Source organism: Arvicanthis niloticus, chromosome 4 (assembly GCF_011762505.2).
Source record: "Arvicanthis niloticus isolate mArvNil1 chromosome 4, mArvNil1.pat.X, whole genome shotgun sequence".
NCBI lineage: Eukaryota > Metazoa > Chordata > Mammalia > Rodentia > Muridae > Arvicanthis > Arvicanthis niloticus.
Window position 1 is genome coordinate 131,837,388 of NC_047661.1, and position 15,042 is coordinate 131,852,429.

The 15,042-nt window shown below is 39.8% G+C and overlaps 1 long non-coding RNA gene across 2 annotated transcripts in view; it reads right to left on the bottom strand.

Moving 5' to 3' along the window:
* LOC143442164 (uncharacterized) overlaps positions 1-14,451 on the bottom strand; it is a 79,457-nt gene extending 65,006 nt beyond the window's left edge. For both annotated transcript variants that reach the window (XR_013110185.1, XR_013110184.1), the window contains exon 1: positions 14,231-14,451. This is a non-coding gene — a long non-coding RNA (uncharacterized LOC143442164). The remainder of the gene's footprint in view (positions 1-14,230) is intronic.
* Positions 14,452-15,042: the final 591 nt, after the last annotated feature.

Consider the following 15,042-nt stretch of genomic DNA (forward strand, 5'->3'; position numbering starts at 1 on the left):
GGTTTGCTTAAAATTGCAGTTTTCTCCCCAGGAACTCCCTACTCTTGTGTAGAACTGGGGGCGTGCATGACGCTCTCCCTCCAGTGCATCTGGAACCTACTGAGAGTCACGCCTAGGACACCATGGGCCACAGTAGAGTAAGTACATCCTGGTCTGAGGTGCAGTGCTGCAGACTCAGTCCATTCTTACCAAGTAGTTTGTCCAGAGTTCAAAGTTAACATACTTCTATTTACTCTACATAAAGAATATTTTCTCAAGAGGAGAAAGTAGACGTAAAGCACTATTGAATTAGTCTGAAAGGGAGTATTATTTATGGCTTTTCACATCTCCCTATTCAACTCAGTCTTACAGGGCAGTTGAAAAACATTTAACACACATCATGGACTTTAGAAAATATGCTTCTTTAGATTCGAGGTGCAGTGAAATCAGGACATTTTCGAGTCCCTCTGATTTTCAATGATAAGTACTTCCATGAAGACACTGCCAGGTGCTCTCCAGCTTGCTGAGAGAAAAGTAGGAGAAGCAGAAATTCATTTCAACCCCCCTGGCAAAAAGGAGGGGCAGCTACAATGAATGGGGTTCACTCTATGATCTTCAGTCTCTTAGCTATGGCTGCAGCCTATTTCCTGCGAGAATCCCCAGATTCTTGAATTGGGAGGCTACAGAGTGGCATCCAGGGTAGCCATATTGCAGGACAAAGGCCAGGAGCAAGGGATGGAGGGCTTACAGCTGCAGCCTATGAGTCTGTGAGCTGCTGCCAGAGATAACAGGAAGGCTTCAAAGGCTTTGAGGACAGCTGCTCCAGCAGGGAGCTGAGAAGGCAAGAAAGGAAAGGAGAGAGAAGGGGTGGAAAGCAGGGAGGGAGGGAGAGAGAGAGAAAGAGGGCCTTGGAGAAGAAGAGGAAGGAGGAGGGGAAGCAAGAATGTGGGTGAGAAAAACAGTAGAGAAATGATGAGCCTCTGTTTGACTAACAAAGAAGTGGTCCCCTGAAACTAGTTACTAATTTGCAGGACAATCATCAGTGCTGGTAGTTGTTTTGTCAGAATTTCCTTCTTCCTTATGGTAGTCTTGTTAAACACATTCACTCCCAGGACAACAATTACAAACCTAAATGCTGGAAGGTTAAAGATGTGGGGGAGGAGGGATTCAGGAAGTATAGTGAGAGCATGTCACAGAGAGAGAGAGAGAGGAGAGAGAGAGAGAGAAAGAGAGAGACAGAGACAGAGACAGAGACACAGAGAGAGACACAGAGACAGAAAGACAGACAGAGACAGATAAAGACAGAGAGCCACAGAAACAGAGAGACAAATAGAGACAGAGCCACAGAGAGAAAGAAGCAGAGAGAGACAGACAGACAGACAGCTACAGAGAGACAGATAGAGAGCTCACTTGTGTAGTTGTACATGTGTCCATGTGTATGCCAGTGTATGTATGAGAGTGTAACTGTGTACATGAGTGTGTGTGTGTGTGTGTGTGTGTGTGTGCATACATGATTGGACAAGGTAAGACATGGTAGATTATGATGCCAAGTTGTTAGAAGTAGGTGATTCCTGGTGTGCTCTCTCTCTCTCTCTCTCTCTCTCTCTCTCTCTCTCTCTCTCTCTCTCTCTTTCCAATGCTGCTTTTCAAGTAGGTCAGGTTTGTGTCCCAGGAGGGCACATCTAGGGCTATATTTTTTTCTCTTTTTCTAATTTAATTTTTTTGTACAATTATTTTGATCATTGTTTTTCTTTCCTCTTTGTCTTGAGTGACAAGTCAATCTAATAACCCCATGGGCAGGCCAAGGAAGAGCTTGTCCAACTTCCCGCTGCCTATGGAACTCGGAACAAGGCAACCACCTAGGTCCTCAGGAGCCTCTCTGCGTATGGAAATTCAGCACTTCGCCCCCTCTGAGGTCTTGGGTAATTAGCTTATTATTCTGTACCTCTGATTTTCACTGGTACATAGAACAGACACGTTTTCTTTCCAGGATGCCTGAGAATTAGATGAGGTCTGGCATACAGAGAAATAACTGAGTAACCCCCAATGCTGTCTTAGAGAATAGTCTGATATTCAGCACACAGAATTGGCCATTTGCTTCCAAGTTATGCTCTGAGCAGAATAATGGAAAAGGACTGATAATATTTCCCCCAAGCTTCCAATTGTTTTGTGTGCCGAGGAAAGAGACAATGTTGGTTTCCACAGTACATAGGAAATGAGAAATGTTTTCAATACAAAGTAGGCGACAGGAGAATAACTGCTCCTGGAGGATAAGGGCGTAGAGTCTTATCAAAATATTCAGTGAGCAAATTCTAGATTTAAATGGCTTTACGATCCTATAATTCCTTTCAATAGCCTTCTCTTTATCGAAACTTTTGGCTAAGCTCTCCTTTCTAGATGTCGGTCCGCTATTTTCATGATTTGTCATATGCTTAGTGGTCTTCTTAGGACTATCTCTTTCTAACTGTAATCTTGTGAAAATAAAGGAACACAGTTTCAGTGGGAACAAGAAAATCCCATCATTCTTAGTTTGCTAGAGCGACAAAAACTCAAAGTTACTTACATGTGGCAAAAACTCACTGCAGGACAAAGTGGCAACTTTTACAATAAAAACCATAGGGACCTGCACAACTGCGGCCTGGTTGATGTGTGCACAGTTGTGACTCAGGATACACTGAGGAGATGAGGCAGTCTTTTGTAATTGAGTGGAGATGTATATTCTGCTTGTTGTTCTTGGTGATGATCTGAAAACCTAAGCAAGTGTGAAGAGGTTATCCACTGCTACTGCAGTCCTGACTGTTGCATCCAAAGACCACAGACAGTGTGGAGGACATATGGGGTTTGAGAAAGTTACAGGTTTTATTCTAACCTTGGTTTCATTTGTGTGTGTAGCTAAAGCTCCTTGGAGAGATGCTGTGTGTTTGCCTCTGCTCTGTTTGCAAAGCTGAGTTAGACCAGCTGAAAGCAACAAGAATGAAAAGAAGCAGGAGAAAGTCTGAGTCACAGCCAGGATTTTAACTCCTGACTTCAGTCCATTCTTATTAAAGGTAGAACTAGAGTCAAAAATAAGGGTCAAATAAAAGAGGTCCTTTTCTATTTTCAAATAAATCACATAGATCCAGCAAATAGTATTTTCAATAAAGATTAATTGAGCACAAATCTGGATTTGATAGTATGCCTACAGAGAGCACAGATTTCTCATACTCATAAGAAACAATTACCAGACTTCTGTGCTGATTGTACTAAGGCATTAGTAATAGTCTCCTCGACACCAGAACAGGGAGGATGACTCAAGACTAGGTTTGTCATTCTCCCTACAGGGACAGGAGGGACAAGGGTGAAAATGTGTTCAAGGAAACAAGCAGAGGTAAAAAAAAAAAAAGAGGGGGAGGCAGTTCAAAGAATAGGAACAGTCAAGGTCAATGAGTGTCCTCACCACCCATAGTACAAAGATTGTAATATATAATTTGTGCAGCAAGATTCCCTTCAGAGGCAATGCTCATTACTGCAATAGAAAAAGGAACGGAAAGGATATATTGGAATTCACCAAAGCTTTAACCATTTTCTTAAGGCCAGCAAAATGGCTTAGTAGGTGAGGGCAGAAAACCTGACCATTTGAGTTTGATCTTTAGAATCCATGTGGGGTAAGAATAAGTTCATGGTCAGCATTTGTCCACTGAGTCTCCATCCACTAGCTCTGCTACACACACACACACACGCACACACACACACACACACACACACAAATATGAAATTTTTTAAAAGCTAAATGTAAGCTGTGTATGAGGCAGAATTAAATAAGATGAGCAAAAAACATATGGTCTTGGGTCCTCTATCCCAGCCCAAGGGAAACAAGCACAGTTTTACAGAGTACTGGATGAGGAAGGCCCCTGAAATGATGGCAAGAAGGGTTGCGCTAACTAAAGATATATAACAGGAGTTCCTGGCAAGCCCAGCATGGACATGTTCATTGCACACAAAGGGTAAGCTGATGTGAAAACTCTAGTTAGATCTAGTCTGAAAGGGCACCACATAAAATGGTAAATGGGAAGCAAACAGAAAAACAGGTCCTGCTCTTAAATCCAAGTCCTGTAGGTAGCTGCTGTGTTTTAGATGTTAACCATCCTTAGAGGGCCATGAGGCAGAAGAAATACTTGATCAGACTTCTGCTTTAGACAATTCACCATGGCAGCAGAAAAGAGTGATGGTGTATGGAGGCCTTCAGAGTAGGGTACCTTCAGCAAAGTATGACCATTCAAGAATCGGAGGGTTTTCTTTTCAAATGATGTTGGTAAGGAAAAAGGATAACAAGCCAGAACTTGAGAGTAGGGAGGAAGATGACCACAGGATGAAGACACTGAAGAGAACTCAGGAGGACACACCCCCTCCCCTGAGGACCCCAAGCACTTAGTCAACTCTCCCTTGTCCTCCACTGCTCTCAGGAACACTTCCTGCCTGTGACGTTCCTCAGAAGATAAACTTGGGAACCAGAGACTTGCACCTGAGGAGATTCTACTCAGGTTCAGCTATTGTATCACTTGATACATTCTTGCCAGCTGTCTATCTTAGTCTTTAAGTTACATTATTGACCTTCCCTACCTTAAATGGCAAATTCCTGGAGGGCAAGTGTGGAAGCCTTTCTATAGAGCAACTGTTCGGCAAATGCCTGTGTGTTCTTTGTGATTTCCAATCAGAAAGCAAGCCAGTGTGAACTTAGTGCTCTCTCCATCCTTATGAACCACTGTATTCTTCAACTTCCTGTTTTTCGAAGACGACCTGAGCCTCCATTTTCCTTCTTACAATTTTATATATCATGCGTGTTCGTCACAATGAAATTAGCAAATACAATTAGCATATCCTGTTTCACATTTCAGATACTGTATAATGGAATGTGCAGAAAGGTCTGCAGTGACGGAAATATCTCTTCATAGGGCTGGACGGTTGGGTGATTCCTGCAGAAGCAGGTATCCCACAAGGGAAGAAGTTTCATAATGTAAAGAAATACAAATTCAGAAATTAGTTCATCTTGAGAATTAAAAACTCCATATAAATTCAGTTTTTAATTTCATAAATATATTTTCTAAGACACCGACTTAATGTGCTAAATAATTAGTTGTTGGAATTACAGCATTAGATCTTCTAGGATGATAAAATGCAAATAAATTTGTTTACATATAATAGCTATGTTATTAACGGATCCAAATTTATAAATTTGGTAAAGCAAGCGAATGTTGCGGGAGGTATTAGAAAACATTGGCAGTTCCGCCACTACTGAGGGCAGGGTGAGGGGGGGCGGTTCCGGGCACCGCTGCCAACCAAGTTCCCATGCACTGCAGCTCCAGAGTTTCATAATCTCACCAACCAGGTCTCTCTAAGGGTCAATGGTGGGTCACTACCACGTCATTTCCATGCTTCAAACCCCCACGGCTTTTGAGGGGCACCACACGCAAACCCAGGTTTGCTGCTGCCACACCTTTCTCTCTCGAACTCAAGTCAAAAAGAAAAACACCACACAGTTTAGGAACAATGGTAACTCAATCTCTGGGCGAAACAACTAAAACCTAATCTTGTAAACCTTATTAAATCTAATCCTCCGGTGGAAGGACCAACAACCATACCAAGAAACTCTACTACTTTACCTTTTCATGCGCTCAACTCTGTCCACAGGACCGGACCCTATCTCCTCCTCTTCTTCCTCCTCCCTCCTCCTCCTCCCTCCTCCTCCTCCTCCTCCTCCTCCTCCTCCTCCTCCTCCTCCTCCTCCTCCTCCTCCTCCTCCTCCTCCTCCTCCTCCACTCTTCCCCTGTCCAGCCCAGAAATCCCTCCTACTAGCTCAGTGATGGTTCACAAGAAGTTACCTGAGTATGTGCCCCTTCCAGGAGAGCAAATATTAACATCAAAATGTCAAAATGCAGACAGTACAGACCCATCCACAGCAAGCAAATGTTGTTTATTTCAAGTAAGTCCTTTTGTTTGTCACTGGGGAGCAAGTCTAGGGCCCTGTATGTGCCAGGCATAGCCTTTACACCTGAGTTGTCTCTAGTACTTCTGTTGTTGCTGGGGATATTTTGTATTTTTTTCTTTTGTTTTGTCTTTATTTTGCTTCTTCTTTTGAGATTGTAATATAATTTCACTTTCCTTTTTCTACCTTCAAACCCTCCCACACATCTTTCCTGTCTTTTTTTTTAAAATTCATGGCCTCCTTTTTATTAATTATTATTACACACCCCACTATATATATATATATATATATATATATATATATATATATATATATATATATATTCCTAAATGTAACCTACTAAGTCCATATAATGTTACTTGCATGTCAGCCATGTGTTGGCCTGAGCTGGGATAGGGTATTCTTCCTACCCCATCCCCAACACACTTTACCCTTCTCCACATGTGGCAAACAGAATGGCCCAGAGTCTATGACAGTGGTAAAGCTGGCCCTTCCCTCACTGGCTGCAGCACTTGGGAGAGCTGACTCTACACCTTGCCTAGGCAGTATAAAAGAGGTGGCCTTGCTGGCATATATGAGTGTGGGTAAACTGGTCCTAAGGGCATGAGAGCAGAGGAGTTGGTTCTGCACCTTGCCTGCTGCATCCTTGGTTGAGCTAGCCAGGACAGTGCTAGGGTATTTGCCCTGGTGGTCAGGTACAGGAGAGCTGGCAGGCTCACCAACTCAGCTACCACCCAGACTCAGGTCCAGGGCTATGAGTTGGCACACTGCAACATCTACCCTATCTATGAAGGGCTGGAGCACATGAAGGAGTTTGTCCTACAGATTGAAAGCTGGAGTATCTCCATAACAGGGCAACAACAGGGTATCTGAGAGAAGTCCTGCTGAGGATCCAGTATTGATACTGTAGCAGAAGCCAGAGGCTTCAATCAAGGCCAAGGACTCATTGCAATGAACATTTGTAAGTAAAGAAGTGTGGACTGAAGGGAATACTGTGGGACACAGAGTGACACACTGCAGCTTTGAAAACGATTTCATTTTCTTTTGGGAGGAGATTGCAAGGAGTAGGGCAGATAGGAAAAGACAGGGAGATGAGCAGGGTTGAGGTACATGATGTGAAATTCACAAAGAATCAATAAAAAGCTTTTTAAAAAGAATGAGAAACAGAGTTCAGGAATTAGATGGCTTTGCAAAGGTTCCCTGGCAGCTTTAATCATGGGTGTTTGGTTCCTGCTGCATCACCTGCAGTGGTCACATCTCCACCTTGTCTGGATTGGTGAGGGCTGTTGCAGTCCTGTGTCTTGTCTCACATGGTAGCCCTTCCTGTACTTTAGAGCCTGTGACCTTTTAATTGCTCTGTCTGAACTGATAGCTCTGCTCCAATAACACACTAGAGTGTTCTCCAGGCAACTTCAATGTCCAGCAGAGAACGCAGCCTCAGCAATCGTCTCCTGATCCTTGTTTACACTTGCCCAGCCACGGTGACAGAAAAGTGACACAGAGTAGATAGGTAGGTAACAGATTCCCTGGGAATTCTGTTTCCAGAGTTATTCCCCCTGGCAACTCAGACCAAAGAATTTGCTGATGGTGCCCTCTCTATATAGACAGAAACCCAACCTAAACACTTTGTGAAAATCATAAGGACACATGCGCCTTTGTAATACTAACATGAACTTAAAACTGCAAAATAATGGGAATCAAAGTCTGTGCCCCAAACCCAGATTGCCGTATGTCACTATGTCTGAGTAAAATAAGATAATTTCTATACTAGTTGTTGGTACCATCTGTGGATTGCAAAAACAGTAAGACAAAATGGTACTCAATATAATTCAAACAGGAGTTAATCTTTAGAATCAAGTGGGACTGTCCTGTAAGATACACATAACTGCTTATAAAGAGGTGACAACAGAGTCCAGTGATGGTAAACAACCAATGTACACACAATCGCTGCACAATCATTTGTTTAGGAATGTCATATAGCTCTCTTAACTAGAAAAGACAAAGTATCTTCATAGTCTAATTACCTCCAAATTCACATTATCAGAACAATCCAGTCCTCTGGTCTTCCTGGTAATATGGCAAGAAACACATTTAGAAAAAGGTAGCTCTTCTTTTATATCAAAGGCTTTTGGATCATAGGGAAATGTGGTGTCACAGGAAATAGTGCATTGCTGTGGGACAGCATGTTATGACAACCATGTATGAGAACAGGCTACAAAACATCCCAAAACATTTCAAGGGATTAGCGATATGATAGTTACACTGTAACAGCAACATGTTACAGACTTTGTTACAAGAAAACAAACTGAGGAACAAATGGGAACATTCATTACTTGTCTGCCTTACATTAAAGTACGGTGAGATGTGTGCACAGCAGCTGATGTATATGAAGCTGATGTATGTGCATTCCATCTCCATCTCACACAGCCCATTGTTTGCAGAGCTGTAGATTTCAAAACGTACATGCGCTATCCAACTTATTTCCCCAAACCTAAGTTGGATGTAAGTTGGTATATTTTGATAATTAAACTTATTTAACTATCAAGCTGGATACATTTTAACATGAAAATTTGCAGTGCATTTTGGTAGTTTTTGATTTTTGGTTTGTGGGGTTTTCTTTTTGTTGTTGTTGGGTTTTTTTGGGGGGGTGGGAATCTAAACCCAAGATAAATCTATTTCATGAACTAAAGACAAAACAATGGTAAGACCAGGGACTAGGGTGAGTGAATTTAGTTTCTCACTAAGTACAAAGTACATGTGCAAAAAAGTAAGAAAAATTATCTTAAACAGTTAACTTTGGAAGAAGACGGAAAAGTTTGGATCAAAGGTCCTCTCTGCAGTAGAGATAAAGCAAAGCTTCCTGCGAGCATAAGAATCACTGCGACATTGCAGGAGAGTCACCGTAGGTTAACCTGAATTCATACCACAGAGCCACAGAGCAGGCATTGTCACACTTTACATGAGGAGAGCAATCTTTACTTGGTGCTGCAGGTAGCACCACACCCAAAATCTCACACAACTCATCTCCCCTGTTCTGTCTTTGCAATGAGGGAGAAGTAAAGAAAAACCAAGGTCTAAGATCATGATTTTGGTTGAAATATTTATTCATAATTTTTCTCAGTTTTCCATTGGGGAAAAACTGGAAGGGCCTGCTTCACAGTGTAGTTTGTAGACAGCATCTCTGTGCTCTGATATAGCTATGATGTGTGATTTGAGGCATTTGCAAAACCATTATTAAGTTGTATCACTGTAAGTCAGCTTGAAGCATAGTGATAGATTTTATAGATTCTCTGAGACACATCATGTGCTCATTAAAAACAGAAATAGCCTGATATTAATAATTTTAGGCAGAACGATAGAAACGCATTGAATACAGCCCCATGATATAGATGATCCCATCTGCATCAAGTTCACACTGAGGTAGTCATTCTCCTTCTAAAATGGGTATTTTTTTCAGAAGGTTTAAAAGCTCCAGCTCTGCAGAAGCTACACCATCCAGAAGCCTGGAGAAGTAATCTGATATAGTCCAAATAAACACTCCTGTCTGTCACATAACCTTTAATTATAATATGCAACTGTAATTTCACCTAATTAGAAAAGGTGAACTCAATTTTGAATTGCAAATTATTCATTTTATGGAAGCTTTTATGAAATTAAATCCTTGTCAGACTGACAGACTCAGTCAGTGTGGAATGAGATGCCCTATGATGTGAGCATTTTGATTAATCAGAGATCCTTTCCAAAGGCTTCTGGCTGGGACCGTTCACTGGTTTTAATGCCAGTAAAGACAATTTTTCAATTAAAACTTCCATCATTGTTTTGAGGACCAGAACTCTAGCCCTGTCCAATCTCCCTGAACTTACCCATTGTTCCTCAAGTATAAGTGTGGATCAGAGAACTCACTTCCTGTGAAATAAGGACTTCATGAGAAATCATAAGAAAATAATCTGCTCATCCTGGAGGCTGTTTTTAACTAAGCTTAATTGTAATTAGTTTAGTATTGCAAGCCTTGGGCATACAGTTATACCAAGACAATATCTCTGTAAGTATAAAAGTGTAGAAAAATTTTTGGTTTTGTGATATGAAATTTTAAATCACCACCAGCTGAATGAAAATGTTCATGTTTAATACAATAAAAATTAATGAGCTTAAAAAAATAAAAAGCATTAAATTTCCACAAACTTCTATAAGGCCTGTACTAGGTAATTAATTCTGTGTGAACAAATGTTGTCAAAATGGATGGATGTAATTAAAATGGTAAGAATTTTATTCTATACAGAGCAGCAATGAAAGGACCTTTAAAGGAAGAATTGACTATTTACTTAAATGAGGGGAAAACTTTTAAGATTCTACATACTTAGTAATAAAGTAGATTTCTAGTTTTGCCATTCCCAAATTTGTTAAAATATAAGCATAATCCCCTTAATAAATATGCACACCAACACTATTCGCTTGCAATTCAGTCATTGAGGAGCTAGAGGCAGGAGCAGCAACTGTTAATCATTCCTGGCTGTAAGGGAAGTTTGTAGCCAACCAGGACTCTATAATACTATCTTAAAAAGGAAAGATGGCTTAATGATTAAGCAAACTTGGTTCTTTAATTTTCATTCACAATACCAACTCCAGACAACTCATACACCTGTAACTCCAGTTCTAGGTTCTAGACAGTCTGATTCTCTCTTATGACCTCTGTGGGTACTGCAGGCACTTGGTTGACAAATATGCATTCAGGCACACAGACACAACTATGTAAAAAAAATTGTATTGAGAATCTAAAGGTCTGAAAGAATAGCCATACTCAACAGACCCTCATTTTCATCAAACAAAGGGAAGAATTAAGGTATTAAACAACTGTAAAATTTATTTTTCTATTCTATAGGTATCATCAATATTCTACTTCATTGCTATCCTATAAATAACTTCAAAAGGTTATCAATATTAAGATCTTTACATTATAACATACAAAAATAATATTTAAAAGAAATCCTTGGTATTGTGGATTGTACTTTCTTTTTCTGGAATGTAGTGAAAGCCAATAAAACAGAATAAGACAGCAAGCAGAGACAATCTATTCTGTTGAGTTCTAACAGGTAGCCCCCAGAGACAAGAAAGCAAGCCCACAGAAAAGAAATAATACCTTGGTGTTGGTAACTTTCTCACAGAATTGTTTTCTTTTTCATATAGAGTTTCAAAAGAATGTGTACAAATCTCTCATCCCTGTTGTAAAAATTCATCTTGTAGAAAATTCCCTGGCCTGGAGATTGAACGAGAAGAATTTCAGGCCTTGAAGACTTTTACTTCTTATTATCATAGAGATTTGGGTAATGATTAATCAAGGTACACAATGCACCATTTATCCAACTTAGAGCAACAAAAGACAGCATCTAATGAAATTCCATGAGGGAAAATGTCTCAGAGAAACTCGAAGTCAAGGAAAAGGCTATCATCCCAGGAAAATATGTGTGGGTCTCATTTCATTGCAATTGGCAAAAAAATAAAACAGTACCGGTATATTCATTCCTCCCTGTGTCTGTGATGAATATGGAGAAAGTCAATAGGTGGGACAGTATGAAGAACGTGCGTCCTTTGAAAGATACAGGACAGCTTTACATTCAACTTAGCAATAAACCCAGAGGCTTCCAGAGTGGATTATATCTTTTTAGTTACTCTGCACAATGATGAACAAAATGTTCATATTGTAAAGTCCCAGGGTGAAAAACTGATACCTTTGTGTGACTAGTATCTCCTGTCTTACAGCTTGTCTGATTCTCTAGTCTTCTGTCAGTAGCACAGGAGAAACAATATCCACCTTGTGGAGTGTTATGATATGTAAATTAATGCAGGTACAGTTTTGTTTGTAATATGTCTGGTATGTATTACATTCTTAATAAATATACATAGGTGGTTTGTATCTCCTGAGCAATTCAGAAAGCCTTTTGTTTGTTGTAGTTGCCTCTTGTTTTTGAGATACAATCTCTGGTAGCTATGGTGGCCCCAAGCCTGCTCTGTTGCTAAGTATGCCCTTGAACTCAGTCACCACCCTATCTCCACCTCCTATGAGCGAGTGGTGCAGGGAAGAGAGGTGTGTGCCACCAACTTGAGGTTAACTATGCTCAGAAACAAACCCAAGACTTCATACCTTCTAGGTTACATCGCCAACCAACAAACTGAAACCTTCCTTAACTAATATCCTACATGTTTTATTATAGTATTGGCATTACTAGTAGTAACATTGTTGCCTCACTATAAACACAGGGGATGTTACCTTCAATATAAATAAAAGTGATAATCAAATTAAGGATGTACCTGACATGGAAAAAACATTTAGGATGAGTGATTATGAGTAAAGAAAAAATCTAAGGAAATGATAAGTAATAATTTTAAAGACAGAGATTTTAAAAGTGGGTGAGAAAATTAAAACACTTGGAAATGATTATTATTTTCATAGCCCATGACTCCCCACAAAAAATAATCAAAACAAATACAAACTGCCCCATTAGAAACAGGAAGCAATTATAGAAAATATAGAGCAATCCCCAAACACCTTGCTCAACAAAAAGTAACTGCATTTGCTGCTCTCATTATCCACAATCTTATTAAAAAAAAAAAAAAAAAAAAAAAAAAAAAAAAAGACAAATCGCTGTTTAAAAGTTGGATTCTGTGGCTGACAATATTTCAGTAAATCTTCTTAGGGAACAGTAAGTTGAATTTTAAAGAAATGTTAAGACTATTTTTGTCATGGAATTTTTAAGGCATTAAAATAAATCCCAACTTTGTTATTTGGTGTTTGAATAAATTGACGGTAGCACCCATGAGATATTGTTATGCCTAAGGCTATTCAATACCATCAGTGTTTTAAATTTTCCCTGAAGACCTTCAACAAAAGATCCCCATTAGAACGGAGAGCTAACTAAAAAGGCACAGCACAGCCTGATTTTAAGAGAACCATAAATACATGTCACACAATGAGTAGCAGATCAACAGATCTGCCAAGGCTAGCTTTCATGATGTCCACAACATTGTACAGATTTCTACATACCACATACAGAAAAGTCTAGTGGAAAAATCTACTAGAGAAATTTTCCTTCAGAATGGTGGTTAGCTAGGTTAGAAATTCATTCCTACCATCTCTGGGGACAGAAGCTGGGCAGGAAGGGGTCGGGAGTTTAAGATTGCCTTGTATACCTAGTAAATCTTGGTAGAACCATAAAACTATGGAGCATATAATATAATGTCCTGTTTCTATGTATCTGTGGCTTCTGCTCTGCTGATGTTATGTGTCTGCACAGAGAAAATTTGCCAAGTTTCTGCTCTTGAGATGAAGTTCTCTCTATTCCAATTTCATAGGGTAGTGAATTTGTTGTCAGTTCGTGCTAATGATTCCCATAGTGCTAGCCTGTGGCATGTGATGCCTCTTTCAGATTTAGGAAGAAGTAGTCGAGTTCTTTTGAGGAGACTGGCTTCAAGGCAAATTTGACCACCATCCTTCAGTGAAAACAAAATCATCCCAAACACCTGGTTCTATGAACACAGTGACAGACACAGCCACACTCAGGAGGTTTAGAGTGGAAAAGAGAACAAAGAATGGTGTGCCATGAGCCATACACTTGCTACCTCAGACAAACCCACACTACGACTGCCAGTCAAAGCGGCACACAAAAATCAATCAGGGACCATAAACTTATGAAGCTATTTCTATATTTCTTAGAAACTCAAATTGCTAAGAGAAGCAACAAATGTCAAAGCCTTAGCAAAATTCTTTCCAGTGTAACCTTACCTGTCAGGGTCAGCATAAAATTAGAGGCAAGCGGAAGCTCCTCCAGTTCTTTGTTTCCCAAGCAGTCTTGTGGCTCATATCAAATCTTGCAAATAATTCAGGAGTTTTGTTTAATACAAATCTAATCTTGATTTCTGATATTTCAGATATTCAGACCCTGCTGTGTCTAGCCTTAACAAATTCACTCAAATTTTTACCAAACAAATAAAGCTTTACCATTGCTAGTCAGGTTTGCTTATTTAATATATAAAAAACATGTGCTGTATGAAAAAAACATTACACCTCTTCCCAAACAGCTAACTTAAGACTGTATTCTACCTGAATTAATTTTAAATACTTTTTATGTAGCTGTGATTTGGTTTTATAACGTATTTAGTAATAAATTGAAATAAATGTGAAAATTTGAGTAAAAAAAATTAAATCTATACATATTAGTGTATTTAAAAATCAGGCAAATGTACAATCTATTCTAGTTTTATGAACAAATTCTATTAAATATGAATGGTTCTTACCTATGTATCAAAGAGCTTACCCAATAATGAGCCTAACTCTGAGCTGTCACATGGAAGCATCGCAGAAGAAAAGTGCCATACATGTAGGAGAAAAAAATGAAGAGTTCAAAATCATTAACTTTATTGGCTTGTTGGACAGATCCTATGGAGACGAAATCCAGACTTTTATAAAAAGCAACTGGAAGTGTTGTGTCTGAGATCAAGGGCGTCCTGCAGGCTGGGCGGGCACAATTCAGCAGGCTGGAACAGAAGTCCCTGGGCGACATCAGGACATCAGGCTTGGTTTTGAAAGCATTGTAAGAAGGATATCAGCTGGAACCCAGGCCTGTTTAGACTGCTGGTCTGTTACTGACAGGAGGAAAAAGCTAATAGAACCCTGTAGTCAGCAAGAATCTGTCTTCCTGCCTGTAAAAGCTCCTGTGTCTGTTCCTGGCACACTCTCCACAGAGCCTTAACAGGAAGAGAAGTTGATGAGGCAGAAATTATGTTTGCTGAGTCTGAGATCCAGAACTGAAGATTTTAGCAGAGCCTTGAATACCAAAGTAAAGAATATTGTTATTTACCAACTTAGATGAAGGGGAATTTATTACACTGATAACGATTTTCTCAATTCATTCTCAAACACCAGAAAACCTCTAGATGTATGAAATGAAATTAATGAAACTGTAGCTCAGAACATCATCTAAAATAAAGCTCCAGGCCCAATTAAGGTTACTTGTGAATTTATATGAACCTTTTCATATTATCCAAAAGGAAATCCTTTCCAGTATGAGCCACAGTGTTAGCATAAGGTAACTTTGTAACAGAAGGTA